The sequence below is a fragment of the Rhinolophus hipposideros genome (genome assembly GCF_964194185.1).
Source record: "Rhinolophus hipposideros genome assembly, chromosome: 15".
Lineage (NCBI taxonomy): Eukaryota > Metazoa > Chordata > Mammalia > Chiroptera > Rhinolophidae > Rhinolophus > Rhinolophus hipposideros.
In genome coordinates, this window is record NC_138061.1 from 51,665,970 (window position 1) to 51,693,652 (window position 27,683).

At 35.1% G+C, this 27,683-nt stretch overlaps 1 protein-coding gene and 1 pseudogene across 7 annotated transcripts in view; both read left to right on the forward strand.

The window, feature by feature from the left end:
- The window catches only part of ADK (adenosine kinase), a 458,470-nt gene that overhangs the window by 325,470 nt on the left and 105,317 nt on the right, over positions 1-27,683 (forward strand). The gene's annotated exons all lie outside the window — the stretch shown is intronic.
- LOC308508209 (nucleoporin Nup37-like) lies at positions 10,916-12,177 on the forward strand (annotated as a pseudogene). Its single transcript has 2 exons — positions 10,916-11,395; positions 11,919-12,177. The product of its transcript is annotated as a nucleoporin Nup37-like (transcript).

The following is a 27,683-nucleotide window of genomic DNA, read 5'->3' on the forward strand; positions in this document are numbered from 1 at the left end:
TCAAAAACATAGTTTCTGCAAGTATTAAGCTGAATTAAGACTATAACATGGTTCAGCCCCTACCAGCCGATTCATTTTAGCACAGTAAAAACGATCCAAGAAATAAAAAGTGATCATTCGTTAAAAGTATAGACTTTAAAGACTCATCTCATTTTTGCTTGATTGTTTAAAAACATTAGATGAATAGGAATGGCTCCCCATTATATACTCTTTAATTTGCTTTTCTGGCCCGATATTTTTATCTTTATCTCCTACTTCCTTCCTACAAGCACCTCTTTCTCCTATACTACAGAACAGTGCATGTTTTCCAGAATGCACTGTGTTCATTTTTGTATCCATGTCTTCATATGCCAATCCTTCTGTCTTTATCCTCAACCCTCTCCAATTCTATGTGGCAAATTTCTACTTATCCATTAAAACTCAGTTCAGATATTAACCTCCCTCACACATTCTTCCCTTCTCCTCCTGTCCCCTCCACCTGCATGTACTTAGTCATTTTTTTTTTATAAGACTTTATTGGGGAACAGTGTGTATTTTCAGGACTTTTTTTTTTTTTTCCAAGTCAATTTGTTGTCCTTTCAGTCTTAGTTGTGGAGGGCGCAGCTCAGCTCCAGGTCCAGTTGCCATTGCTAGTTGCAGGGGGCACTGCCCACCATCCCTTGCGGGACTCAAGGAATTGAATTGGCAGCCTTGTGGTTGAGAGCCCACTGGCCTATGTGGGAATCGAACCGGCAGCTCTCGGAGTTAGGAGCACGGAGCTCCAACCGCCTGAGCCACCAGGCCGGCCCTACTTAGTCATTTTTAAGGTGTTATTCTGTGATATTTTGTATGTAATTATAACATTTACATTGTTTAGTAATTATTTGTTAATGTGTTTTGTCTTACACTAGAAAGTATTCCTTCACAGCAGACTTTCGTTCTTCATTATAGTCCTGCTGCGTAATAAATAATATGTATTTATTAAACATTTAATGAATGAATGAATGAGTTTTTTCCTTTGCTGAGAAAGTTTAGATCTTTGCACATTATAGAGAATAATAGTCTTTATAAATATGGTTGTCCATACTTAATCACTTTTGATCTTAGAAAGATTTAAAATTTTATCTTAAATCTGAACCTATCAAACTAAACTTTATAAATACTTTAGATTATATTTGACACATTTAAAATATTTTTAGGTAATAAAATATTAACCCTTGCTTTGACAGTTTTATGTATCCTGTGACAGTTTTACATATCTGGTTTTATGTGACATAATAAAGCAGAATTAAAATTAACCTGTAGTTAAATAAAATTTGAATGTTTTCTTCACTGCTGACTCACACTTTCCTTTTCCAATCATAAAATAGAAAGTTGTACATTGCATGGGCTGTTAGATTGACTCTTGAATTTGAATGACAACCCTAAAATTTATAACTTTTGGGATAGTGTGAAGAAATCCTCTGTAGATATATATGAAGCAAATCTGAATGCTCAGTCCTACCATTTTTATAATTTAAAAATGCACACATTTTTTTCTGCCTTCTAGGTACTAGCATAGGTGACAACATATACAATATGTTTGTGTACTTTGCTTTTCCTTCCTTGATTATTACTTTTTTCCTTAGACTTGTTTCCATAGCAACTGGGTGGACTGCAATTCTATTCTGACAGTAACTACCTAGAGTTTGGCATCAGACTTCACAGGTTGAAGGGCTCAGTTCTTCATTGCACTGCCCCTACTTCAGACTCCAGCCAAACTTTGGGGGCCCCCATGCTACCTACTCTTCTAACCAACTTGTCTACAAGTTCAGGGATTCCCATAGTCCTTTCAGGGTGGATAATCTTGATAATTTGCCTGAATGACTCATAAAACTCAAGGAAGCACTATACTTACAGTTACAGTTTTATTATGAAGGATATAACTCAGGAACAGTCAAATGAAGAAATGCATAGGGACAGGTCTAGAAGGATCCTGGATGCAGAGCTTTCATGCTCTCTCCCCTTAGAGTCAAGGCATATCACCCTCCTCTGACATCAGTGTGTTTACCCACCAGGAAACTCCACTAAGCTTTGGTGTCCAGAGTTTTTACTGTGGTTTTATAATACACACACACACACACACACACGCACACGCACACGCACACGCACACACACACACACACACAGTTGATTAAATCATTGGCTGCATGATTAAACTCAAACGTCCCACCTTTGGAGATTGGGCCGACCCCAAAGTTCCAACCACAATCCTGAAACAATCTAGAGGCCCACAATGAGTCACCTCATTAACATTAGAAAGACACTCCTATCACTCAGGAAATACCAAAAGTTTCTTTTTTTTAAATTATAGTTGGTATACACTATATTAGTTTTGGGTGTACAACATAGTGATTCAATGTTCTGTGCCAGAAACCCAGGATAAGGACCAGATCCGTTCATTATTATACCACATGAAGGGTGTTACGAATAGATTATTATTTATACAAGCTTTATAATTGGGTTGCGAAATCATGTAATCTAATCGATAAAAATGAGACAGAGTACAAAATACACAAAATTTAAAATGACAGAAGAAAATAATTGAAACAGAAATTTATAAGATAGTTTATTTCAAGACCACAACCTGGTTGCTAGGGATGTTTATTACTGCAAGATTGTTCATTGTTTGTAGTCCTGTTCAATGAACAAAGCTAGGAAATGTGTGTGCAATATGTGCACACACATATGCATAAATGTATAGGTGTATGTAACACACATTTATTTACACACATAAACATCTGTATGTATATTTAATTTTTTAACCTAACCTCTCCCATAATATATATTTTCTCTTCCCTTTCTTTCACACTAAGAATGGTGGTTCTTGAGGACGCAGTGTGTGACAGAATTTGAAATCCATATACTTGCTCAGCAGTCTCACACTAATATTTTTAATACTACCACTACCATTATGATTACAGAAAATAGTTTTTATTTTTTTACTTATGATCTCTATATTCTCCCATTTTAAAAAGTTTCATTACGTTTTTAGAGTACATAGTCATTATGTAATTCTCTCCCTGTTTGCTCTCATTTATTCTTAGTTCTATAAGTCACTTTATATTTAATTACTGCCAGCAATCTCATGTTCGTGTTTCTTTAGTTGTTTTGATTTCCTGAAGCTTATGGTAGAGTTGTTTCCTCAGGAAAGCCTCAGGAGAACAATACTCCTTGAGTTCTCTCATATTGTTAACTGTTTGTAACTCAGTTTTGCTACGTATAAAATCCTTGCCTCATGTTTTCTTTCCTTGTGTGTTTTAAACATGTTGCTTCATTTTCTTTGCTGTCAAAGTCTGATGATAATCTAAGTTTCTCATAAGTCACTTTCTGCACAAAGATTTATTTTAAATAATTTAGTACAGCTTTTCTTGGTGTTCATTCTAGGTCAAAATTCTCAGAAACTTTGTATGCATGCTTTTCCAATGCATAGTGTTAGTTTATTTATTTTTTTAAGGAAAACTTTCTTAAAATACAGTTTTTGGTTATTTGTTCTATTTTCTTGTTTTGGTTTTCTTTTTTCAGGCACTTTTTAATCCACATGCCGGATCTTCTTTGTCTGGCTTAAATGTTTGTTTCTTTTACTCAAAACCTTTGTCTTCATATATTTTTATTTTTAAATTTTATCTTTTTACTTTCTGTTTCTCTTAAAACAAAAATTGATGTATTTAATTCTGTGTTCCTTCTAGTTTACTCTTCATTTTAAAAATACTTTTTGGTAAATTTTTAATTCTTTTTAAGTTCTGTTACTTTATTTGTGATATTTTTCTCATTCTAACACGTTTTATTTCATGTTTTATGTCATTTTCTTAATGTCTTTTATCTTTTTTGAAATAATAGATTACAGTTTGTACCTGTTTTGTGAGCAGTCTTTCTGGCATGCTTTCATTGTGTATAGAGATTCAATTTTGTTCAGTCATTATGCAGTGACTATGTACCACCACCTTTGTAAGTGGAACCACATACCACCACCTATGTAAGTCTTGGGTAAAAATAAAAAACTTGAACCTAACTACCATGAGAAATATAAGAAATAGAGGAGCATTTTAAATAACGTCACAGAGGTGCATTCAGCAAAATCCAGACTAAGAGACATTCTACAGAACAAATAACTCAGTTTTTTAAACCAAATTTTTTAAAAGAGAGAAGGGAGGAATCTGTAGATGAAGAAAGACCTAAGATATGTCATCCAGTGATAAAACATTGACTTTATTTGTGTCCCGCACCCAATTTGAAACAAATCGTTTAAAGAAATAAACTTATAAGGCGGTGGTGGAGATATGAATGGTGATTTGATTATTTGTTGCTATTAAGGAAGTACTGTTAAATTTTTTTAGGTGCATAGTGGTGTTTTGGGTTTTTTTTTTAATAATTCTTTTCTTTTAGACATTAAAAAATTATCTAAAAACAAGAATAGACAGGATGATCAGAGAACACCTCACTGAAAAAGTGGTGTTTAAGCAGAGATCTGGAGAATAGACATCTGAGGGAGGAGCTTTCCAGACAGACAGTAAGTGAACTGGAGTGAGACGAGCGTAGCTAGAAAAGGAGAGTAGTAGGAAAAGAAGTCAGAGCTATATGGGGTGCCAGATCATTCAGAGTGTTGGAGACCATTTTATGGACTTTGGCTTTGACCTTTAGATAGGATGGAATTGGGTGTGGCTTTAAACAAGGGAGTGAAATGATGTGAGTTACCTTTTAAAGGCATTACTCTGAGTACTGCATTTATTCATTACAAAAAATACCTTTTCAGTGATTAGTATGCGCTAGATACTGTACTGAATACAAAACACAAAACTACCTGCCTTTGTGAAACTGACACTTTAGTAAGAAAGAATACACTCTAAAGGAGGCAAAGACAGAAGCATGGACTCGTTATTAGGTAAGGAAAAGATGCCTCATCTAAGCAAAAGGTGGTAGTGGTTTGGACCAAGGTAGTTCTGGCAGAAGTAGTGAGAAGTTTTGATTCTGAATAGTTTTTGAACATAGAACCAACAGGATATGCTAGTAGACTGAAAGTGAGATTGAAAGAAAGAGGAGTCAAGGATGACCACATCCTCTTGTGAAAATACCACAGACGATAACTATTATGTATGACTGGGATTTTCACATTACTTTCAGTTGTCACCTTTTCAGAGTTAGGAGAATATCATAAAGTAGGGCATCTTGGGTTTGCTCACCTACATTGGTCTGATTTCAACGATGGATAGATTTCCAAATTGTTATTTCCTTTCAGGCTCTTCCTCAACGGTTGATAGTATAGACACATATTGATGCTTTGTGTCTGTGCCAGATGTACTCTTCACTATGATATGGTTATTAGAGTGCCAGCTAGCCTGGAACCACAGGACCTCTGCTCTCTTAGTCAATTAAGCTGTGTGGCTGTGTGGCAATGACAAGTCCATTTAACTTCTCTAGCCCTTAATGTTCTCATCTGAAAAATGGTACTAAACATACTCTGTTTTTGTCAGTATTAAGGAAAACGTGAATATGATTTCAGAAACACACAGGTTATCTAAAAACAAGATAGTGATATGATTACTCCAATTTCTATATACTTCTCTCTGTTGTCATACAAGTCAAGTAGAAGCTATATGATCTTGAGCACAGGCATGAATATTAAAGAATAAATTCCCTTCACAATTTTGGTAATACCCAAATTGGGTGCTTTGGTAAAGGAATCAATATAAAAGAATTATCGGGTGCTAGCTTTTTAAAAGAATAGAGTTGAAAGTTTATCTTAGCTTTCCTTTTTGTTTAAGACACTCTCTTGGAGAGTTAATGTCCTGCAATTTGACAGTGTTTTAGAGCATTTTGCATCAGGCACTGCACTCGGTACTAGGTATTCTAAGAGCTCTAAGAATATTAACCTGCTGTTATATTATGCAGTCAGCTATTTGTCACAGTCTCTCTTCTCTCCACTTTTTCAAGAATAAGAATCTAATGTGTTTGCACATACAAAGTTTAGGTCCAGACTAGAGGTCCCAACTAATGTAAATAGTTTTAAGGGCCTCAATTTCGTGGTAACTCGATACTAATTTAACAAGCCCAGGAACTTTGGTTTCCACTAAAAGCATTTCGTCAGCCCTTTTCCTCTCTGGTTTCAATACATAGTGTAGAGATGGAAGGCCAGGGGACTGGCACTTCAACTCCCTATTGTCATATTTTGCTACCTGAGAAACAAAAAGCTTAAATCTGTCATTATTTTCCTATATTCAAGAGCTGATTGAGCGGCAACTCTTTTTAATTCCTTATCCTTTGAAAGGGTGTTTGAATGTTCATTCAGATATACAACTGCTCGTGTTGTATGAAAGGAGAGAAGGTTAGCACTAGCACTCCCCTTGACAAGGATGGAAGAGACCCTCAGGCCTAACAACACGCGTTAGGGTTAAGGCATTGCCACCTACTTTGTGGCATCTAACCACTGTTTTTGAACAATAATGAATGTCAACTACAAGTTTATATATATATATATTTACAAGAAGCGGAGTACAGCATTAGGAATAGAGACAGTGGAAATGTAATGGCTGTGTGCGATGTCAGAGGGATAGTGGATGGGGGGAGGTTGACACAGTGTGAGGGATATAAATTATAAATGTCTAAGTATTACTTTGTTTTGTGCACCGGAAACTAAGAAGAAAAAAAAGAGAAATACGACTGCTCATAGGTTTGTGTTAGGTATTTTCAAGGAAAAATAGATGTGATGGTGTTCCCATTACTGTTGTTTTATTGTTAAACTACTGTTCCTTTTGAACTATAATGAATAATCCATTTTGAGAGACAATGTATGTTTTTAGTATTTGACCTGAATAAAACTAAATATTAAACATGGAGACATTAGTTAATAGAGTGGATATTAATAGTAATTTATTCAAATTAAGATTTACCCTTAACTTAATAAATAGAATTATTTTATTACAGCATTGAGCCACCTGGATTGGTAGTTTATAGAAAATTCATTTTTTTACAACATGAGTGACATACACATTTTCTTTCTCTCAGCATGGTATTAATTCAGAAATGACCTCTTCAGTTCCTACCTCTTCCAGGAGGGAAATTCTAAATTCAGAATTCAGTTTATTCCTTCATAATGAAACTTCACATTTGTTATGCTAAAGTCAAAGTTTATATGTCTGGTTATGTGCAACCCAGAAATGCACTGGGTTCCACATAGGTTAGCAGAACTTTTGCTTATTGTTGAGAACATTTAGATAGCTACCAAATGGGTAAAAATGATATAAACCTACCAAGCAATGTTATCAAAACTAAATGGTGCTTAGTGCTATTTTTCAAATAACAGATGGAAGAAGTGGAAGATTTGAGACTGGGTTGCCTTTATTTTTTATTTTTTTATTTTTTTAAAGATTTTATTTGGGAATGGGAACAGGACTTTATTGGGGAACAGTGTGTACTTCCAGGCCTTTTTTCCAAGTCAAGTTGTTGTCCTTTCAGTCTTAGTTGTGGAGGGCACAGCTCAGCTCCGTGTCCAGTTACCGTTGTTAGTTGCACGGGGCACAGCCCACCATCCCTTGCGGAGTCAAACCGGCAACCTTGTGGTTGAGAGCCCACGCTCCAACCAACTGAGCCATCCAGGAGCTCAGCGGCAGCTCAGCTCAAGGTGCCATGTTCAATTTTAGTTGCAGGGGGCGCTGCCCACCATCCCTTGCGGGAATCGAGGAATCGAACTGGCAGCCTTCTGGTTGAGAGCCCACTGGCCCATGTGGGAATCGAACCGGCAGCCTTCGGAGTTAGGAGCATGGAGCTCTAACCACCTGAGCCACCGGTCCAGCCCTGGGTTGCCTTTAAAAATGTGATTTTAATGCTTTATTTACTATGACAAGGACTTGGGAAGAGGTAGGCCTTTTCTAGAAATAGTCTCATCTCTATTTCTTTAGATACTCTGACTTAGACTTATATTAACTGAGCTCAGGATTTTCATTTCTTTTTCTTTTTTATTCTAACAATTGGAAAAATACCCCCAAGATGTCACTGATTTAGTTATCAGATTTTCTTATCTTTGTGTGTAATAAAGTAATGGGAGTACAGGGAATATTCCTGGAAAGGTTGCTCATACCTAAATCAATTTCAAGTTAGAGCCTTTAAAAATTACCTGTATTATAAGACAATAGAATGTCTCAGATAATAGAGTAGAAAAGTGGAAGGGTAGATGGACAAACTGATTTGATACCTTTTGGTACCTCGAATTCTTAGGAAAGTAATTGAAAATGTAGTCAGTCTTCTAATTTATAGTGATCATTTAGTAAAATTTTAAAAATAATTTATCCTAGAGGTTTATAAGATATCAATATGGGATATCAAAATAGATAAATTTGATAAATTCATGAATCGTGGATTATATACTTCATCAAAGTACCTTTAAGTGATTTTTAAAAAATTTTTCTAGCTATAATAATAATGCACATTCATTGTAGATAATGAAAGAGAAAGAAACATGCAAAGAAAAAATGAAAATCAACATTCATCATATCATCCGCCATTAACTACTCCAAAAAATTTTTTTCTTGCAGTGTTTTTTCCATATTTTTTAACTTTTTATTTTGAAATGATTAGCAACATAGACAAAAGTTGTAAGAACAGTACAAATTTCCAATACATGCATTGAGCATTCTCTGTGTCTCTCTCTCTCTCTCCAAACATATGCATAACCACAGTACACACTCAAAATTTTCTACTTCTCCCAAGAATGTCCTTTCTAGCAATTTTGTTTTCCTAGTCCAAGATCCAATCCAGGATCATACAGTGCCTGTACTTATGATAGCTCTTTGGTTTCCTTATTCTGGAACACTTCCTTGATCTCTCTCTCTCAGGACAATGACATTTTTAAAGAGTATAACTAACTGTTATGTGTATGCAGTTTTAACAAATTAAAATTATTTCTATTATAATTTTGTATCCTTTTTTCCCACTTAATATTATATTTTCCTCATTTTCTCATCTTTCAGCATTAACTGATCTTTCAGTTATCATTTTGAATAGCTGTGTAATATCATTTATTTCCACTAGTCTTCTATTGTTTTTACTGTTTTTAGTTTAGTCAGTGTTGCAAATAGAGCTGGGAAGAACATCTTTGGAAATTAATCTTCATTTTAATTTTAATTTCTGAATCCATCTATCAAGTATTTGTTAAGTGCTTACAACATGGAGCAACAAAACAGAAATCCTACGGAAGACAATAATTACATGTTAATCTCCATGATTCTGAATATAATTAGAATGGAAATTTTAAAAAGGGGGAAATTACCAGATAATGAGGTTGCCAAATTTAGCAAATAGAAATACAAGATACCCGTTTAAATTTGAATTTCAGACGGAACACACAATATTTGGGACATACTTACACTAAAAAGTTATTTGTTGCATGTCTGAAATTCAGATTTAACTGAACGTCTTGTATTATATCTGATGATCCTACCAGAGGATTGAGTGTTCAACTTCATGGTAGAGGTAATGGAAAGGAGTAAAGAAGATGTTGTACCCAGAAGGAATGGCTTGAGAATGCCACTGAAGCAAGAATGAGTCTAGTTTGTGGAAAGTGTGCTCCATAAGGATAAAGACTTTGTGTCTTATTTGTTACCATATGCCCAAGCCCTCGTACTTGTGTACTGTACACATTCAATAAATATTTTCTGAAGGAATAAATGAATTTGTGCTATGAATAAAACCAGTCGTTTTGAACAAAGGTTACCTGTTAAAACTAAGTAGATAAAGATCAAATTTCCATGAAACTGGAAAACCTGACAGAAGACTTTGGACTTCCTGCCTTCCTTTACTCATTTCATAATGATTTAAGTATCTGTTATATATCAGATGTTGGGGACACCTTGGTGAGTAAGAACAGACATGGTCCCTACCCTCATGGATTTTACAGTCTAGGGAGATTGACAGACATTATTTAATTAAGGTACTCGATTTGTTATTACAAACAGGTGAATATTATGAGAGGAAAGTATTTTCTGAAATCATAAAATGAGGATGTAATCTTAAAAACCCGCGTTGAGGATGGGTCATGCTGTGTCTTCAGGGAGAGATCCAGTTTTTTCTATGAAATCTTCATTCATTCACTCATTTTTCCTCCTGTGTTTCTAGCTCACTCATTGGACTATCACACTTGCTTCTTATACACATTGGGGTTTTTTTAATCTTTTTATATGGTCAATTTAGTTTATATAGTAGATTGCATATCTTTGAGAAAGGAGCAGTTGGGATACACGAAAAGGTGTTTAGATTTACTTTTATCCCCTGTAGTCTCATGGATTTAATAGGTATAAATTATTTATATGTTGACTCATTGAAATTATAATGGAGATTTTGATAGCTGTAGATAGGCCATGCACATTTAAGACATTATTTCTGGATTCTTTGGGCATCTTGAAGAAGTTTATCATGTGTAATTGTCATTCTTAGCTTACAGACTTTGAGTGGCAATTTTAGGTCAGGGATAGATGTCCAGTGATTTGCAGTCAGGGAGTCTTGATACCCATTGTCACATATGAACATCAGTCAAAACAGTCGCTTTTGAATCTGCCTTCAATATATGGAGGGTGCCAAAAAATGTATACACAGTTTAAAACAGGAAAAAACTGTTAATGTATACCAATAACAAAAGATGAATCCACAGTCACGTTTGACTTCTGCAATGACAAGAGATGCTCAAAGTGGTTACCATCAGCGGCCAGACACTTCTGATTATGGCGAACTACTGCCTGAGCAACATTGACCAAAGTGTTAATATCTCTTAAAATGTGTATCCATTTTTTGGCACCTCTGGTATATTGAAAATCTGACTGCTTCTTACCACCTCTGCTGCCTTCCTTCTAGTCCATGATGCCGTTACCACTGGCCCATGTTGTTGCGATAACCCCATGATTGCTCTCTCCCCGGGATAGCTTGGAGCCCAGAGACTAGACTTGATTCATTGCCCCCAGTAATCAAATTTTGTACTGCAACTGCTGATATGAAAATTATAACACTTCAGATCTTCAAGATAAAAATGAATACAAGGTTTTAGAGGGCCATTCAGATTTCTTTATTGGTTTGGTGTTTGGTCCCAGAGAAAGCCAAGAAATTGCAAGTGTGAGTGATGATCATATCTGCAGGATTTGGAACTTGGAAGGAATACAGACAGTTCATTTTGTTCTTCGTTCCCCTGGAATGAGTGTCTGCTAGCATCTTGAAGAAATTTTTAAGCTGATGTTTACAGAGAAGAATGGAAAGATACAATTTTTTGATCTTTTGGCCCAACATGCTATTTTATTTCTTGAATCAGAACAGATGCCATTAACGTCAGCACACTGGTGCCAAAAAAACACCTTCAAAGTTGGAGCTGTTGCAGAGAATGTTTGGTTAATTTGGGATAGTACTGTATTTTGACGTGTATAATGTGCTCCCATGTATAATACACACCCACATTTTTGGCCCAAACTTTTAGGGGGAAAAAATCTTTTGTGTAATTTTTTAATTCAAATTTTTATTTGTTTACATTTATGTACTTGTTTTTTGTATTGTAAAGGAATTTTAATATTTTTAACATATTATGGTACAAGAAATGTTATGTAACAAATAATTACAAAACACAAGAACAAATACAAGATACAAAAAATTTTATGTACTGGTAACAAATTTACAATATTTACACATCATAGAAGGCCAAGAACTCTTCATTATTGCAAGTTCATCGTAACTTCAACAAAATCGATTATCATATTTCAGGGTATTTTGCATATGGATGTTGTTACTAATTTCTAGAATTACACTTTTTACTCGTAAGCATAAATAGAAGAATTAAAAACATTTATGTAGATTCGGAATTAGTACTACCCATGTATAATGGACATCCTTATTTTTCCCTCACAAATTTGGGCAAAAAATTGCGACAAAAGACTGTCCTCGGTCCAGTTACCCTGGAGGTAAGAGACCTGTCCAGGTGGATCGAGGCTGCTTTTTCAGGCGGCCCACAATTAATGAAAATGTGTTTGCTACCACTGGTTATTCTGGCAAATCAGAAGCCAGTTTCAAATTCATCATTTAGGACACGCTCCGCCCATCCTCATAGGTTCTGTAGCTTTTGGATCTGTCCGTTCTTGGCATGGAACTCTCCCACTGTGTGCAATTGGAGGAGACCACAAGCTGTTGTTTTAGGTGATTGAAATGTAAAATAAATTTTCTGGATACTGTAGATCCATAAACTTCATATTTTTAGTACATATTTTAGAGAATTCCTTATTCTTATATCAAATATACTGTAAGCTCTAGAAATGTCCCAGTTGTAGTTTGTGTTAAATAAAATATTGATAATTTGGGGAAAAAAAGAATTATGAGAAGTCCAGCAGGGAAGACTAGTGGAAGGAAATATAGTTATGCATAATTTTTTCCTACACTGTAGCAAATAAATTATGCATAACCATTTTTTAAATGAAAAATAAATCCTGCCTCTGTTTTTAGGAAAAGTGAGAAGACAGTTTTATTTAATGCTATTTTACATAAGTTTATATATGTCATACAAATGGTGAAAAGATTATCTAAACAAGTTGACTAAAGATCCTTTATGAAAAAGGGTGAATCTTTGCCTTATTGCATATGCTTTTATATTGAGTAAAACAAAGGTGATTCTCCATTGTAGCCTTTTGTACTCTGTTCTCTTATTCTTTCTTGTAGTAAAATGGGAACTGTGATGTTCAGCCCATGGAAGGGTAATGATACATCGAGGTACTCTCTGTTTCTTTTCTCTTGCCCCTTTGTTTTTTTATTATGAGTATTTAATATATTCAAAGAATATATGAAACATATATGTTACAAAGCAGATGCCTATTCTGACTTTTGTATTTTCATTTCCTTGTATGTATGTATATATGTATGTATGTATCTCTCTATATGTGTGTGTATACTTCTTGTATATGTACATGTGTCCATATATCTTTACATTATATACTATTGTGCTTCTCTTTTAGCTTTATGAAAATGGTGTAATATGGTATATGGTCTCCAGAGTTTTGCCCTTTTCATTCAATACTAGCTTTTTAAGACGTATCCATGTTGCTGTATGTAGCTAAAGTTTATTGATATGCCTTGTTATATATATACTGTTGTTTTTTATTTTCCCTTTTCCTTGGCCCTCCTCCTCATTCTTTGACCCCACTTGTAGTCGTAGTTAAGTCAGCGACATCAGCAGTGGCTTCTTGATATGTATGGAACGCTCCTAACATGAAATTATGATTTGGAAATATAGATGCCATCAAAATCCCTTCTATTTCTACAAGCATAGTAAGCTGGATGATTTGCATTTTTATAGTAGAGTATGAATTATATAGTTATAATGACAGATGCAGGATAGAAAGTTTTAACACACTAAATGAAACACATCTTGGAGACATTCTTCGTATCTGAAGATCAGCATGCTCCATATGGTGCCACTGAACCAATGAGTTTGAAGAAAATGTTCCTATTGCTGAAACAGCACAAAGTATGAATTACTCTTTTGTACACAAATTGATTCTTTCCAGCTTAATTTCTATATGAATAGTTGTACGTATGAAGCATATTGATTATAAATATCTGCTTTATTTCACACGTAATTTTCCTCTAAGTTCCAATAAAAGGATACTATATTTTCTAAATTAGAAAGTTATTACAGTAAAGAAAACTTTCCAGGTCAAAGTTAGTAACAAGTTAATAAGATATGGTAAAACTTAGAACAGTGACATTCACTATAAAAAAGAACCATAATTCTGATTGTTTTTTCAGTAGTCCATTTTGATATTAATGTTTGCTGTAGTGAAACAGTATTTTGTTTCCCACAGAATATGGTTTATTATAAAAGAAACCCAAAGTATTTATTATATAAAACATAATTTTTTGTACATGTAGATGTAGCTTAAATTATACGTAACCATAGTGTTATAGTCATTGTGGTAAGTCATTTTATTAATGTGACCACAGGCTTAACGTAATATGAAATTTGGTATGGATTTTTAACTCTTAAAAATTATTTTAGGGGCTGACCTTTCTCTATATATTTTTATAATAACTCATTCAACTCATTACCTTTTTTCTCTAAGTCATTAGTGTCAGGTCCCACCAGCGGTTTCGTAAGTCAGAATCATGGATCAAAAGGGATTGGGCGGGGAGAGACTTGTCAAAGAAACTTGTTAGAATTTCTATTCCTAAGTGGCATCGTACAAAGAGTTTAAAATTAAGTGTACAATTGGAGACTGATCTAAAAGTAACTCAGGATTATCAAATCTTGGAAGTATTTTATGTCTTGGTTGCTCTGGTCAGATAGCACCTAGGAAATTGAGATAACTGTGGTGCCCAATCAAAGATTCCTCTCCCTGTAATCAACCTAAAAATCTGGCTGAGTTGGTCTCAACAATAGACTCAAACCCCTAGAGAAGATAGGCAGAGCATTTTTCCTGTTGACCAAAGCAGAGACTCCCTTCAGCCTTATAGCACATAGGACATTGCATGTACTTTTTCAGAAGCCCAGGTCTCTAATAATAATAATAGTTCTCTATGAAACAGCTGAAACCCTGGTTATGAAAGACACTATTCATTTGTTTCTTGAATGGGGAAGGCATTATGAAGAGTGAAGGCTTATTAACATCGTTCAAATAAAAAAATAGAAGAGGTAGAATTTTATTCTAGTAAGTCATGCAACAAGGAAATTTAAGTTATTGCAGCTCCAGGGCAGCAATTACTTACATATTGACAACTTATACATGTTTTACATGTATACTCTCCTTTACTGTTTGCTCTCCTGTTCACTACTGAAATGTAGTTACCATAGCAATGAACACATCACATGGTTCCTGTGCTAGTTCTAAAATAGAGAACAGCAATATGCCATATGAGCCATGCTTATTTTCTACATAAGGACTGCATATAACAACTTGAGGCTATTCCATACCCTTCTCAGTGCAGATACTGTAGCTCATCATTGATTTAGAAGCTTTCAAAGTAAAAAGCAATTGGCAGGAGTATATCTCAAGTCTTCCACCTCTCTTGTACTATATGGTATGAATTCTTTTCCACTGAGCTGAAATAACAGTTTCACTAGCTTTGACCAGCAGGGACTCTGCGATTGTATATTTAACCAAATATCTTCTATTGGCATATCAGTACCACTCAAGAGATTTGGCAGGAGGGGCATATATAGCATTCATGGAAACATTTTGTTACTCTTATTGACCAATCCTTAACCAATTTTAGCTTTTCTCCTACTGTCTGCTTTTATGTATCAACTTAAAAGAATATAGGAGTCTGCTTTAGAATTTGAGTAGAGAAGGATGCCGGGCACAGCTGGAGGCATGTTATTGGCTCCCTTTTAAAGAACCATTATTGCTCTGTACGATTTAAGCCTAGGTTACACAGCAGTGTATCTATAGAAAAGGACTTCAGCTTTCTATGATTGGTGCTGTCAGGTCCCTGCTTCTGCCTCCTTGCGTTCTTTAGAGTCTGGAGTAGGCTATGAGGCCTCAAGACATAAAATAGCACAGCCTTGTTACTGTGGATCTTATCAGATATTTATTTGAAACAGTCCAAGTGCTATGACATTAGAGAATGGTGCTACTCTATAACCACTTCTAACATGTGTAAAATAGGCAATAAATTTCAGGTTGAGCTGCCAGCTTCACTACACCTATTGTTACTGCAGCTGCAGATTAAAATATTTAAATATTTTTTATTGAAACCACTAGGAAAAGTTTATGCTATAGCTAGTGGAAGAACCCATTGCTTTACTTCCTCATTACCTTCTACTCTTGACTCACGTTTGTAAGAGGTGAATCTGATAGGTCTTCACACACAAGTTAGTAAATTTAAGAAGCTAAATAGGCACATATATTTGACTGGTACTGCTGATGGGGATATATGTTGATTTATAATATATGTGTTTGCCTTTTCATCCTCTTTATAATTTAAAAAATCATGTAATATAGTATTACACAAACTGTGTATTATCAGATACCTCTATATCCAAATAATTTATAACAAAATAGAGCAAATCACCAGAGATGTCATTGCTGTCTTGTAGTTGAACTTTATTTCTTTTTTCTTGATCATTGTTTAAAACTTGGACATTATAAAAATAGATAATGCAGGAAGAAATCTTTTTTATAATCCCACCACATCTCATAGTGAGATAATCTCTATTATTAGTTATGGGTATGTCCTTTAGATTATTTTTTCTTGTAAAATATTCATTTTACTAAGATCACACTAATTCTGTTTCGTAATTCTGTTTTGCAGCTTTTTACAGAACAAAATACTTAGACCTCTTTTCCTGTTAGTACAGACTCATCTTCCTGACTTTCAATAATCATTGTGTTACTGTATGAGTAACCATAGTTTGTTCTCCTATTGAAGGCTATTGGATTGTTTTCTTTGTTACAATAAATAGTGCTATAGTGAATATATGTCTATGTACTAATGTGTAAATTTTTCTGTAGGCTCAATCTCTAGAAGAAGAGCTGCTGATTCTTAAGAAATGAATATTTTAAGCCTTGACATATTTTGCCAGTTGCCCTCCCAAGCATTTCTACCAAATGATAGTCCCAATTTAAATGTGTTTTTAGACTTTGCTAAAATGATAAATTTAAAGTGACATCTCATTGTTTTAATTTGCATTTCTAGCTTTATTGTTGAAGTTCCACATCTTTTCATGTGTTTACAAGCCATTTGTATTTTCATCTTCTGTTATTCTCCTTAATTTTTTGCCCATTTTTCTTTTAGATGGTTCATTTTTGTTCCTATTAGCTTTTTTCTTGTGTTTTTTTTGTTTTCTTTTTGTGTTAGGGAAATAAATCTCTGGCTGACTTTTAAATGTTTCCTCAGTTTGTCTTTTGACCTTGTTTTTGGTACTTTTTTATATATGGAAGTTTTTAATTTATGTATAGTAAAATTTGTAAGTCTTGTCCTTTATAGCTTCTGACTTTTATTTATTAATATCAAACTGTACATTTCATATGGCCTAACATACTCATTCATTCACTTATTTACAGTCTAATTATTTGAGCCCTATAGTATAACAAGTGTCTGCTAGATGATGGGTCCGCAGCATGTACATTCTTATGATGTAATCATGTCTGCAACAATGATATTTTTGCCTAGAAACAGACCAAGTTCGTAGAATGGTTAGCAGCTACTTCTGAATGTTACTGTAAAGCAAAGTAATGTATAACATTACCAACTTCTCTAGAATGATTAGCAGCTATTTCTGAATATTGCCATAAAGTGAAAGTAACATGTAAGGTGTGAAACAAAAGTAAGAGGTACATGTAACAAACAAATAGTTTGTCTTTTCTAAAATTTAGTCAGTCTTTTATGTGTCTTTATATTTACTATTGGTTTTGTGGCTGACGTCTTTCCAAATTATGGTATTACTATGAAAAGCACGGCTAGTGGCATTTCACACAGAGCAGACAAAAATTCCTTTAGATAAAAGCCAAACCACAATTTTCCTCATTCTGTATACTGTTCTTCACATTATCAAACAAACAGATACTTACTGGATGCCTGTTTTATTGCTAAGCTCTTACAAGAAAAAGAGAGAAGTGGAGGAATATATATATTTTTAAGGTACAAATTATGAGTCTGTATTCAAAGAGCTCTTGATCTAGTTTGGAATGCATTGCATAAGTACATGAAAAGTTAAATAATAAAATCAATGATAATTACCCAATGATGTGTAAATACCTTCTCCCAAAACCAAAATAAAACAACAAAAAAGCATCAGTCTGTTCTGTAGCAGTATTGCCTGGTAAGGAAATGTTCCTGGTAGGGAAGCTTTTGTTGTGTCATTTCTAAAATGTTAAGTGAACAAATCATTTTTTAAAAACTGAATGTGGCCAGTGTACAAGTAGACAGAATATATGGTTACCTGAGAGTTTGTGAATTGAAGTCTCACAGAATATACTTATTTTCTTGCTTATCCCACTTTTTGTTACTTCTTTCTTTTTTTTTTTAATTGGGGAACAGTGTGTACTTCCAGGACTTTTTTTCCAAGTCAAGTTGTTGTCCTTTCAATCTTAGTTGTGGAGGGTGCCATTCAGCTTCAAGTTGTTGTCCTTTCAATCTTAGTTGTGGAGGGCGCAGTTCAGCTCCAGGTCCAAAAGCCGTTGCTAGTTGAAGGGGGCGCAGCCCACCATCCCCTGCGGGAGTCGAGGAATCGAACTGGCAGCCTTGTGGTTAAGAGCCCACTGGCCCATGTGGGAATCGAACTGGCAGCCTTCGGAGTTAGGAGCATGGAGCTGAGTCACCGCGCCGGCCCCTATTTGTTACTTCTTAAAGGAGAAGTAACTTCTGGAAATTTTAGCACACTAAATGTTGTTGAACATCAATACTATAGTTTGAATAAGTTTAAGAACCTTTCCTCATCTCAGTTTTGGATAGGGAAAGAACAAGAATGAGAGGCTGAAGAGTCTGAGGTAAGGGGAGACAATGAACAGTATGAATCAGGATCGGGTAACATAGGTAACCTTTGTACACCTCAAAGTTTTATCTGAATATAGACTTCATCTGCCCAATATACATGTGTCTATTCCTCACATCCATTCATTCCGCTGAAATTAGTGGGAATGGTTAAAATCTGTAAGATGTTCACTGTTTCTAACTTATGTAATGTCATTACATGAGTAGAGTTAAACCAAGAGAAGCCATATAAACCAGTAGACCAGAGAAGCTATATAAACCAGAGAAGCCAGTAAAACCATATAGACATAGGTATGGGATTTGTTACAAGGAATCAGCTTGTGCCGTTCTGGAGTCTGGCTAAGCAAGTCCAAAGTGCAGTCTGGATGAGCCCATCACGAGCAGGCTAACACTATGGGTCTATGCTATTTGGAGTCAAAAGCTCAGGGAAAGCCTAAAGCCTTTGAAAGGGCTCACCTAATTAAGTCAGGTCCACCTGGGGTAATCTCCCTTTAGATTAACTTAAAGTCAGTTGATTAGGGACTCTAATTACATCTGCAAAATTCCATCACAGCAGCAACTAGATTAGCGCTTGACTGAATAACTGGGGAAGATAGTTCAGCCACATGATCACAAGGGTAAACAACTGATACTCTCTGCAGTGTATTCATTGTGTTAGATGCCTTTGCCCAACTGTAGGCAGATGTAAGTGTTCTGAGCACACATTTAATGTAGTCTAGGCTAAGCTATGATGTTTGGTAGGCTATGTGTATTAAATGCATTTTCAACTTACAGTGTTTTCCATTTACAGTGGGTTTATCTGGACAAGGTATCGCTAGCAAACCTTTCCTGACTAGTCCAGTTGACACAGCCAAAAAAAAAAGCCAGTATGATAATTTAAAAATAATTTAAGTATTAATTCTTTTCTTTACTCTAATTCACAAAAAAATATTTCCCCTATAAGTGGTAACCCCACAAATCATCTTCAGTTAATGTAATCATACATAGCCCCAGTCATATTCAGAAAAGAAGCATCGTCTCTGGTCATACAATAGGGTTTAGAACTAGAAGGGTCTCTGTAAGAGGCCATCTGAATCTAACCCTTCACTTTACAGGTCCAAAATCTGAAGCCCAGAAAGGCTGTGAAATTTATTTGTGTGTTTCTTTTTTAATACAAACAAAGGCAATCTCTCATTTAGGAATTATTTTTGTTGAATTAGTCTTTCACCTGAGGCCTTATAAGATTTATGTAAGAAAGTAGGCAGAACACTGACAGTACTCCATTTTTAGTTCAATTAAACTAGTTGCCACTTTATATTGCTATTATGTCCCTATATACAAACCAATACTAGGAATGTAAAACTGAAAACCTGGCTATTTAATGAACTTTGAGGAGATAGTTTTATGAGAATGAATTTTGTCCTCTTTGGGGGGTTCAAAACATGTTTTAAGAGGTCTCATAAGGATTAGTGACACAGTTTTACTATTTTTCCATTGCCTGGCCTCCCAACTTTACCTTGTAATTTTTCATAATGGATCCCTAGAGTTCACCCTCTGATATGGTCAGAGTTAAGTGTAAGTGAAATTTCGTTGTGAAGTAGTCTGTGTTTATTTATATCTGGTGTTCTTGAGCATTGGGATAACCTCCCAACCTCTTGAGCATTGGGATAACCAGTAAAAATCTGTAAAAACCATTTATTAATTCAAAAAATATTGATTGCCTGCTATGTGCCAAGCACTTGTCTTGATACAATGGTGAGTGAGATAGTCTAGTAGGAAAGTAAGACAGGGGAATACCAGCATTAATTGTGAGAAGTATCATTATGGGGGAAATATAAGGACATGATTCATGTTTTTTTCTTTATGGCCCACTGCCTGACACATAGTAGATGCTTAATAAATGCTTTTTGAATAAATAAGGCTGATATGGCATTTTGAAAGAAATATGGACTTTAAAAATGTATACATGTCTGTCAGACACTTGGTACACAACTAGGGTAACTGAGGCAGATAGAAAAGCAACGAAAAGTTCTAATTTGGTGGTGGATTCGGGGACTTGAATATTGGAATGGGTGAAAAAATATGCTTTCACTACTTAGTAGTTTGGTTTTTTTTGTTTTTTTTAGATAATCTTATTTTCCTTGTTTTTGACATTTAACCTCTATTTGACATTAGTGGATCAGTTTGTATTCTTTGGAATTACAGTGACCAAGTGAATATGACATATCTATAAAAGAATAGAGAAAATGAGGTCCTTATTATGTTGCTGCATCACTAATCCAGGCTTTCAGCTAAATGCCAGAATATAAATTAGATCCCTTATCAAATGTGGCACATAAAACTTTAGAATCCTTTTTAGTGTAGTGCATGTGCTTTCAATAAATGCCTGCTTTGGCAAGAAATTACATCAGAGTTCTTTGTGTCAAGTACACTTGCATTATATTTTATGCTCTATAACTTTAAACGGTCTTTGTGAACCAGGTCAAGGGCAAAATTTAATTTGGTTTCTGGATTTGGTTTTACATGTAAGAAATATCCTTTGTTTTCTTTTTTTTTTTTTTTTTGGTTATGTTGTATTTGTTTTGTTTTTCACTTAGAGCAAAATTCAGAATCTATACATTGTATCTTCACTAACTGTTGTTTAGCCACACTGGATTCTTTTTTCTGTCTTCTTTGGACTCTTTGCACATGCTCTTTCCTCTTCCTTGACTTCTTTTTTCTCTTTTATTTAGTATTATTCACCCAGCTGTTACTCATTCATAAGTCTCAACTTAAGTATCATTATCTCAGAGATTCCTTCTTCGTTCACATCACCAGATATTCCCTTAATAGCCTATTAGTTCCTGACACATAGTGGGTCCTTACTAAGTGAAAGGATTGATTAATGTATTGAGCACTTGCGATGTTCTAGTCACTATAGCATGTGTACAAGAAACTTAAGTCTGAGTTTCAAAGGGTCATGTTATTTTATAAATGCTATTCTTAGTTTCACTTTAGGGGACAAAATTAGCAATTTTGAATGAAATAAGTATAAAAGATAGAAGAATGTATATTTATATACGTACATGTATACATATGTCTGTGTGTGGCAAGTTAGAAAGTGAATATTTTACTGTGGTTGCTGTCAAGAAACCTTGAAAGCTACGACTCTAGTAGATACTGTTATGTAATAATGTCCTAACAAGTGTATCTAGAAAACAACCTGTTTTACTTAGCAACTTCCCCAAGCATATCTCTGCTGTCTGCATCTTTGACTTCTAACAGTTCTTTGCTTAGCGTCAAAAGCCAGAATCTCAGAAATCTCTTAGAAAGACCATTTAAATTAAATGAACCCATCAAAATTTGGAGGAAAGCCACTTGTAAAAAAGAAAACACTATACAGACGGCCTATGACTTAAGTGGTTTGACTTATGTGTTTTTGACTTTACGATGGTACAAAAGCCGTATGCATTCAGTAGAAGCCATACTTTGAATTTTGAATTTGGGTCTTTTCCTGGGCTAGAGATACGCCGTATGATACTGTCTTGTGATGCTGGGCAGCAGCGGTAAGCTGCAGCTCTCCATCAGCCATGTGATCATGAGGGAAAACAGCTGATACTCTACTCATTGTATGAGACTATCGTGACCAACTGCAGGCTGATGTACCAGCGTGCTGAGCATGTTTGAGGTAGGCCAGGCTAAGCTATGCTGCTTGGTAGGTTAGGTGAATTAAAATTAAGTGCATTTTCAATTTAATGATATTTTCTATTTACAATGGGTTTATCTGGACGTAACCCCATTGTAAGCTGAGGAGCACTTGTATTACATACTATGTTTAATTTTCAAAATGTGGAAACCTTCAAAGCCCAGGAAAACTAATGGTATTTCATTGGTTCTTTTTGATGGCTCGTGTGCCCCAGTCTTGTGATTTTTCTTAGCATTCTGTAATACATTTTACTTTTATGCTTTTATTCTGGTTTTCTTCCCAGGATGCTTTCAAGGTCCAACACAGAAATCCTTTTCCTCTATCAAACCTTTCCTAACCCTATTCCGTTTTTAAAAATTCTCTGAATTTTCTCACCGTTTTGGTATGTATTTCTCAACTTTCGTATTCTATGTTCTGTCATGCATTTGGTCATATGTACATGATTCTGTATTGGAAGTAGGCTTTTTTGTATGTGTTTGTTGTGTTCTTACTCCTTAATCATGTATGTACCCCCATAAAAGTCACTTTACTCTCATTTTCTTTAAATTAAATGAAATACAATTTTAAATCTTTTTCCCCCAGAATTAAATATGTTGTTATTAGGTTACTTTCCTTCACCTCCTCAGGGTTCTTACACACAAAAAAATTACTCCAGAAATATTACTGTGTTTTTAACATGTGCTTGTTGAGTTGATAAAACAGTGTTAGCATAACTATTCCCTAACCACTGACTGAGAGATTTAAAGATTGTAACAATTCAAGATTGCTGCTTTGAATTGCTACAATACTGGCAATTTGTAAACAAATGGTCCTATCAACAATAAAGCATAAACCTTGGTTTAGGAAGGGGGACAATGTAATAAGACCCTACTTACAATTCCATTTTTCAGATTATTGAATATGATTATGACGGAATAAAAATTTTAGAAGACAGTTAATAAAATCCAAATTGGAAGGGGAGTAAAGGCCAAATTGTTATTTTCAGTCATGTGGTGCATATTTCCATATGTTTGGAAAATCCTTAGAGCTTGGCACAAAGTTCTACTGAAATAATTTCTGCCTCTTAAATGACAGGTGCCTCATCTTTTATTATAGTACTAATTCAGAATCCCATCAAATAAGACAGTGCATGATACAAACAATAAATTTATAAGCATTTGCCTCCCAACTTCAGCCACAGAATCATTCCTGTAGTATATTCACTTTTGGCCTACTTCTGTTAACATATCCTTCCTCTTTTTCACCTTCTAGCCCCCTTATGTCTTTATTTTCTCCTTTTCATTTTAACCACAATCATTTCTCTATCAGATGGTTCTTGTTTCTGCTGCTGAATACATTTAAATGCCATTTATAAAATCATAAATTCTTATTGAATTTATGTTTAAACCTAATGGGATTCAGCAGTAGTTTGAAACTGCAACATAATTATTAATATGGGTTTTAATACCAGTGATGATTCACATTTTCCAACCTCCGTATTTTACAATTTGTTTTTCTTGGCAAGGGTTTATTTTAAGTATCCATGAATACGGCGAAAGGTTTCTTGAATTTTGGCTTATAGAAAGAAGGAATGAATCCTCCTGTCTTCTAAAGTTACTTTATCCTTGACAGAAAGACATAAGCAGCAGAAAATGAGATATTTAAACTTACTCACAGATTTAGGCCAGTCATTTCTTAATAGAGTCTGCGTTTTTTTCTTAAGGGGCTCTCCCTAATTGTAGCCTGTCTCTGGTTGTAAGGGACCTTCCAAAACCTCATTTTTATGGTCATTGAATTTTAGAGTACAAGGACTTGAGAAAGTGCTATAAGCCTCTCATGAGGAATCTAAGAAGAGTTTGTGTCTTGCCGAAAGTCACAGTAGAGGTAAAGTAAGAGGCAAAGTGAAAACTGGAATGCAAGTTCTTGAACTTGATTCCAAGTCCAAGACTCTTTCTTTTTATTGCATGATTTTATGGAGCATGGAAAGCACTGATTGTTTGCCTAAAGTTCATTATATTGTTTTGATCTTAGAACTTGTCGTTTCTGTAATACTTCATTCTTTGAATTAAAATATTTTGTATTTATCACCTAATTCAGATCTGTCATCTAAGGAACTTCACCTGTCATCCCTTTCACATCCAATCTGTATCTTGCTAAATTAATAATATTTATTTATAAACAGTAAGTTAATAAATAGATAAATTAATCTTTCTGAAGTGTAGTCCTAATTATGTCACTTACATACCTTCTCAGAAACCTTAATGTCGCTCACCCCCTCCATTTTTTTTCCACATAGTTAAATGAATTAAATCCAATCACCTAACTTGTTACAGACTACATCTACCTTTCAAATCGTAGTGATTTTTCACTTCTCTGCTTTTCCAACCAGACTGAACCAATCATTCTCAGGACATTCCTCTCATTTCCCAAACCTCTGGGTCCTTCCTTCTGTGTACCTTGACCTAAAATTTGACCTGTCTTCCTAGATTTATATTAAATTACACTTCCTCCATAAAGCCTTTTCTTTTCCCTTTTACTTTCAATTGGAAAATACTATACTGACTTTAATTTGTGTTTTCATTTTAATTCTTCCTTCCTTATTTTGGATTAATGAGTCTAGCACCATGTTATATAACTGTGGAAATAAATGGTATCTAATATGTTCATTGGTTGTTAAAATTCTTGAAGCCGATGGAAGACAATTATTGCTACTTCCTTTATTCCTACAACAGATTATCAAAAATCTACCCAGGTCATCACAACCATCACAACTACCATGCCTGTGCAGTGCCCAAGAGCATCTCCCTGACATTCTCACAGTGGTTACATGGAGACTAGAATTATTCATCAACTATTTAATGCCTGCTCCAAATCTCTCACCGTTAACAAATCTCACAATTTAGGCAACACCTACAGAGTACAAAATGTATATGTTTTGCTTTGGGGAGACTAATGAGAGTGCATATTTTTCTTAGGCAGTTACACGGAAAATTATGCCATTTTCTGTGGAAGCTATGTTTGCAGATGCTGTGCGCACTCAATAATTTAGGATGCACCTGAAAAACTTGAGATAGACTTGGACTGTCGGAATTCTCTAATATATGCAGTTTATATAGTTTTATTTTCCTCCAGAATGTACTTTTGCTTTCTTGAGACTCTTGACTTCTCTTGCCATCCTTTCAAAATAAGGAAACGAGTCCTACCACCTACTGATTAGCAGGGGTCAATGTGAAGGTAGCAGAGCACAAAGAGTAGTTACCGATAACTGAACATCTCCGTAATAACAAAACCACTGTTAAGTGTTGGTTGTCCAGGTGAAGGTTACCATGGTAACATTATGGGGAGTTCTTTTGTTTGAAATGGAGGTGGGTGGAAGACATAGTGCCCTCGCCTGCAGCAACCCACTCCTGAATCCAGACTCCTTGCCTTCGTCCCCCTGTGCTAACAATGCTGCCTAAGTACTGGGCCTCGTGTGGAAACCATCTCTAATCTGCTCTGGCTAATCAAGAATTGGCTTTCCTTGCTTGTGAGGTGTAGTGCATATTATAAATAGTTAAAGATGTAACTCAGATCGTTCCTTGCACAACACGGTTTTTAGGATTGTTACCATTGCTCCCAGCTTTTGTTTCCATGAGGTCCGCTGGGTGTGTCAGATCTTGTCCTTGGAACGCGTAACACAGAAGATCAACTTATTGTATAGAATCTCTTCTTTTGAAATAAGAAAATTTAGCAGTGGGTCTTGAGCTACTACTAGAGTGGGTTATTGCTGGTTATAAGCTCATTTAGACTTACGTTTCTATCCCACGTGCTGTAAATTTTCTAATTATCTTGCACATCAGCAAGCTAAAATAGTAGAGTGTCATAAAATGACTCTTAGTTGATAACTTACCAAGTCCTTAAACTGAGACAGGATTTACTGTTTACCCGTTCTTTAATCTCTATACAGAGTATTGTTTTATAGTTTTTGTTTATTTTTGTTGTTTTGTTTTTGTATTCTTGCTACTTCTGTCATAAATCTTTTGGCACTTACCCTTGTTATTGTGCTATATTGTACTGTTTGATATCCAGTATCTGCCACTGATGTCTGGACTACATATATCTTTGAAAATGTAATTTCAAAATTTAGAGTAAAATATTCTTCCAAGAAAACTATTTCCCTGATTATTTGTGTGATACTTGGAAATGAGACAAATGCCAAAATCCTTCATGGTAACTTTCCAGAGCAGCACAACTGCAGATATGGCACAAGATATGAATTGCATAAATACTCTCACAGAACACATCAGACCAGCAGTTTACTAAGTTTTTAGCCAAATGTTAGATCTCATTCTTGAAAATCTCAATACACATAAGTAGAAATAAGATTCTACTTTTAAATAAGATTCTTTAAATTAATCATCGAACTACACATTTATTTAATTCATACTATGTGTGAGGCACAGTTCTAGATATGATATAAAACTTAATTCTCAAGAAGCTCTTAAACTTGGGGAGAAAACAGACCATGTAAATAAATTATAATGCATTGTAAGGCCTAGCGTAGTAGAGGTATATACAGAACACTAAGTCATTCACCTCTGATCCCAGTAATAATGTATGAACCACAAGAAATCAAGTCATTGTTAATCTAATGTAGAGGTATTTTTCTTCTTTGCTTAGTGTAGGTGAGTGTTTTGTCCTTAGCATTTGGTAGATCAACAAGGAGTTATTGTCTCTTCTGTGCAGAGCAATATGTTATTAGGTTGGTACAAAAGTAATTGTGGTTTTTGCAATTATTTTTGACCTTTTAAACCATAATTACTTTTGCACCGACCTAATACATGCTTTGAGGGTACAACGTGAAAAAGTGTTTCTGCACTAAGAATTTATAATCTAGTTGTAGGGATAAGTTGTCTATACAAATATTAATAACTATGTTTTCAGTTGGCACATCATTGCCATAAGAGAAACCTTTACAAATTGAGCAAAACTCTTTCTGCAGTGTAGAAAGCTGCTTCTGGAGGTAGGGAAAGAAGAGACCATGCAATTCAAGAAGGCTTACGTTAAGCAGAAGATGGCTGAACTGACCCTGGAGGGATTGGTAGGATTTTGACAAGGGTGGTTGAAGGATATTCTAATTCATTTAGTGCCTACATGTGCAAGGCAGTATGAAGGCAAAAAAGCCTGGGGCATGTTCAGAGAATAGCAAGCATTCTAGTTTGAGTGGCATCTGGTACATGTATAAGAAAATAGTAAAAGATCAGGCTGGAAAAGAAAAGTAGGGGCCCATTATGGAGGACCTTTGAAAGTCAGGCTATGTAACTGGGACTTTCATCAGGAAGCAGTAGGTAGCGCTTTGAGCAAAGGCTAATCAGAGTTGACCTTTAGGAAGATGAATCTAATGGTCATTCAAACTGAGTGTGACTGGTACCAAAGACTGGGTAAGAGACAATGGCAGTAATCCAGGCAACTGGTAACGCAGCCCTGACCTAGGTCCTTATTGGTAGAAATGGAAACAGGCTATTGATGTTATATGCCTTACTGATGCTTATAAAATGTACTTGGCAGAACTTGAACACTGACCAGTGCAAAAAAGAAA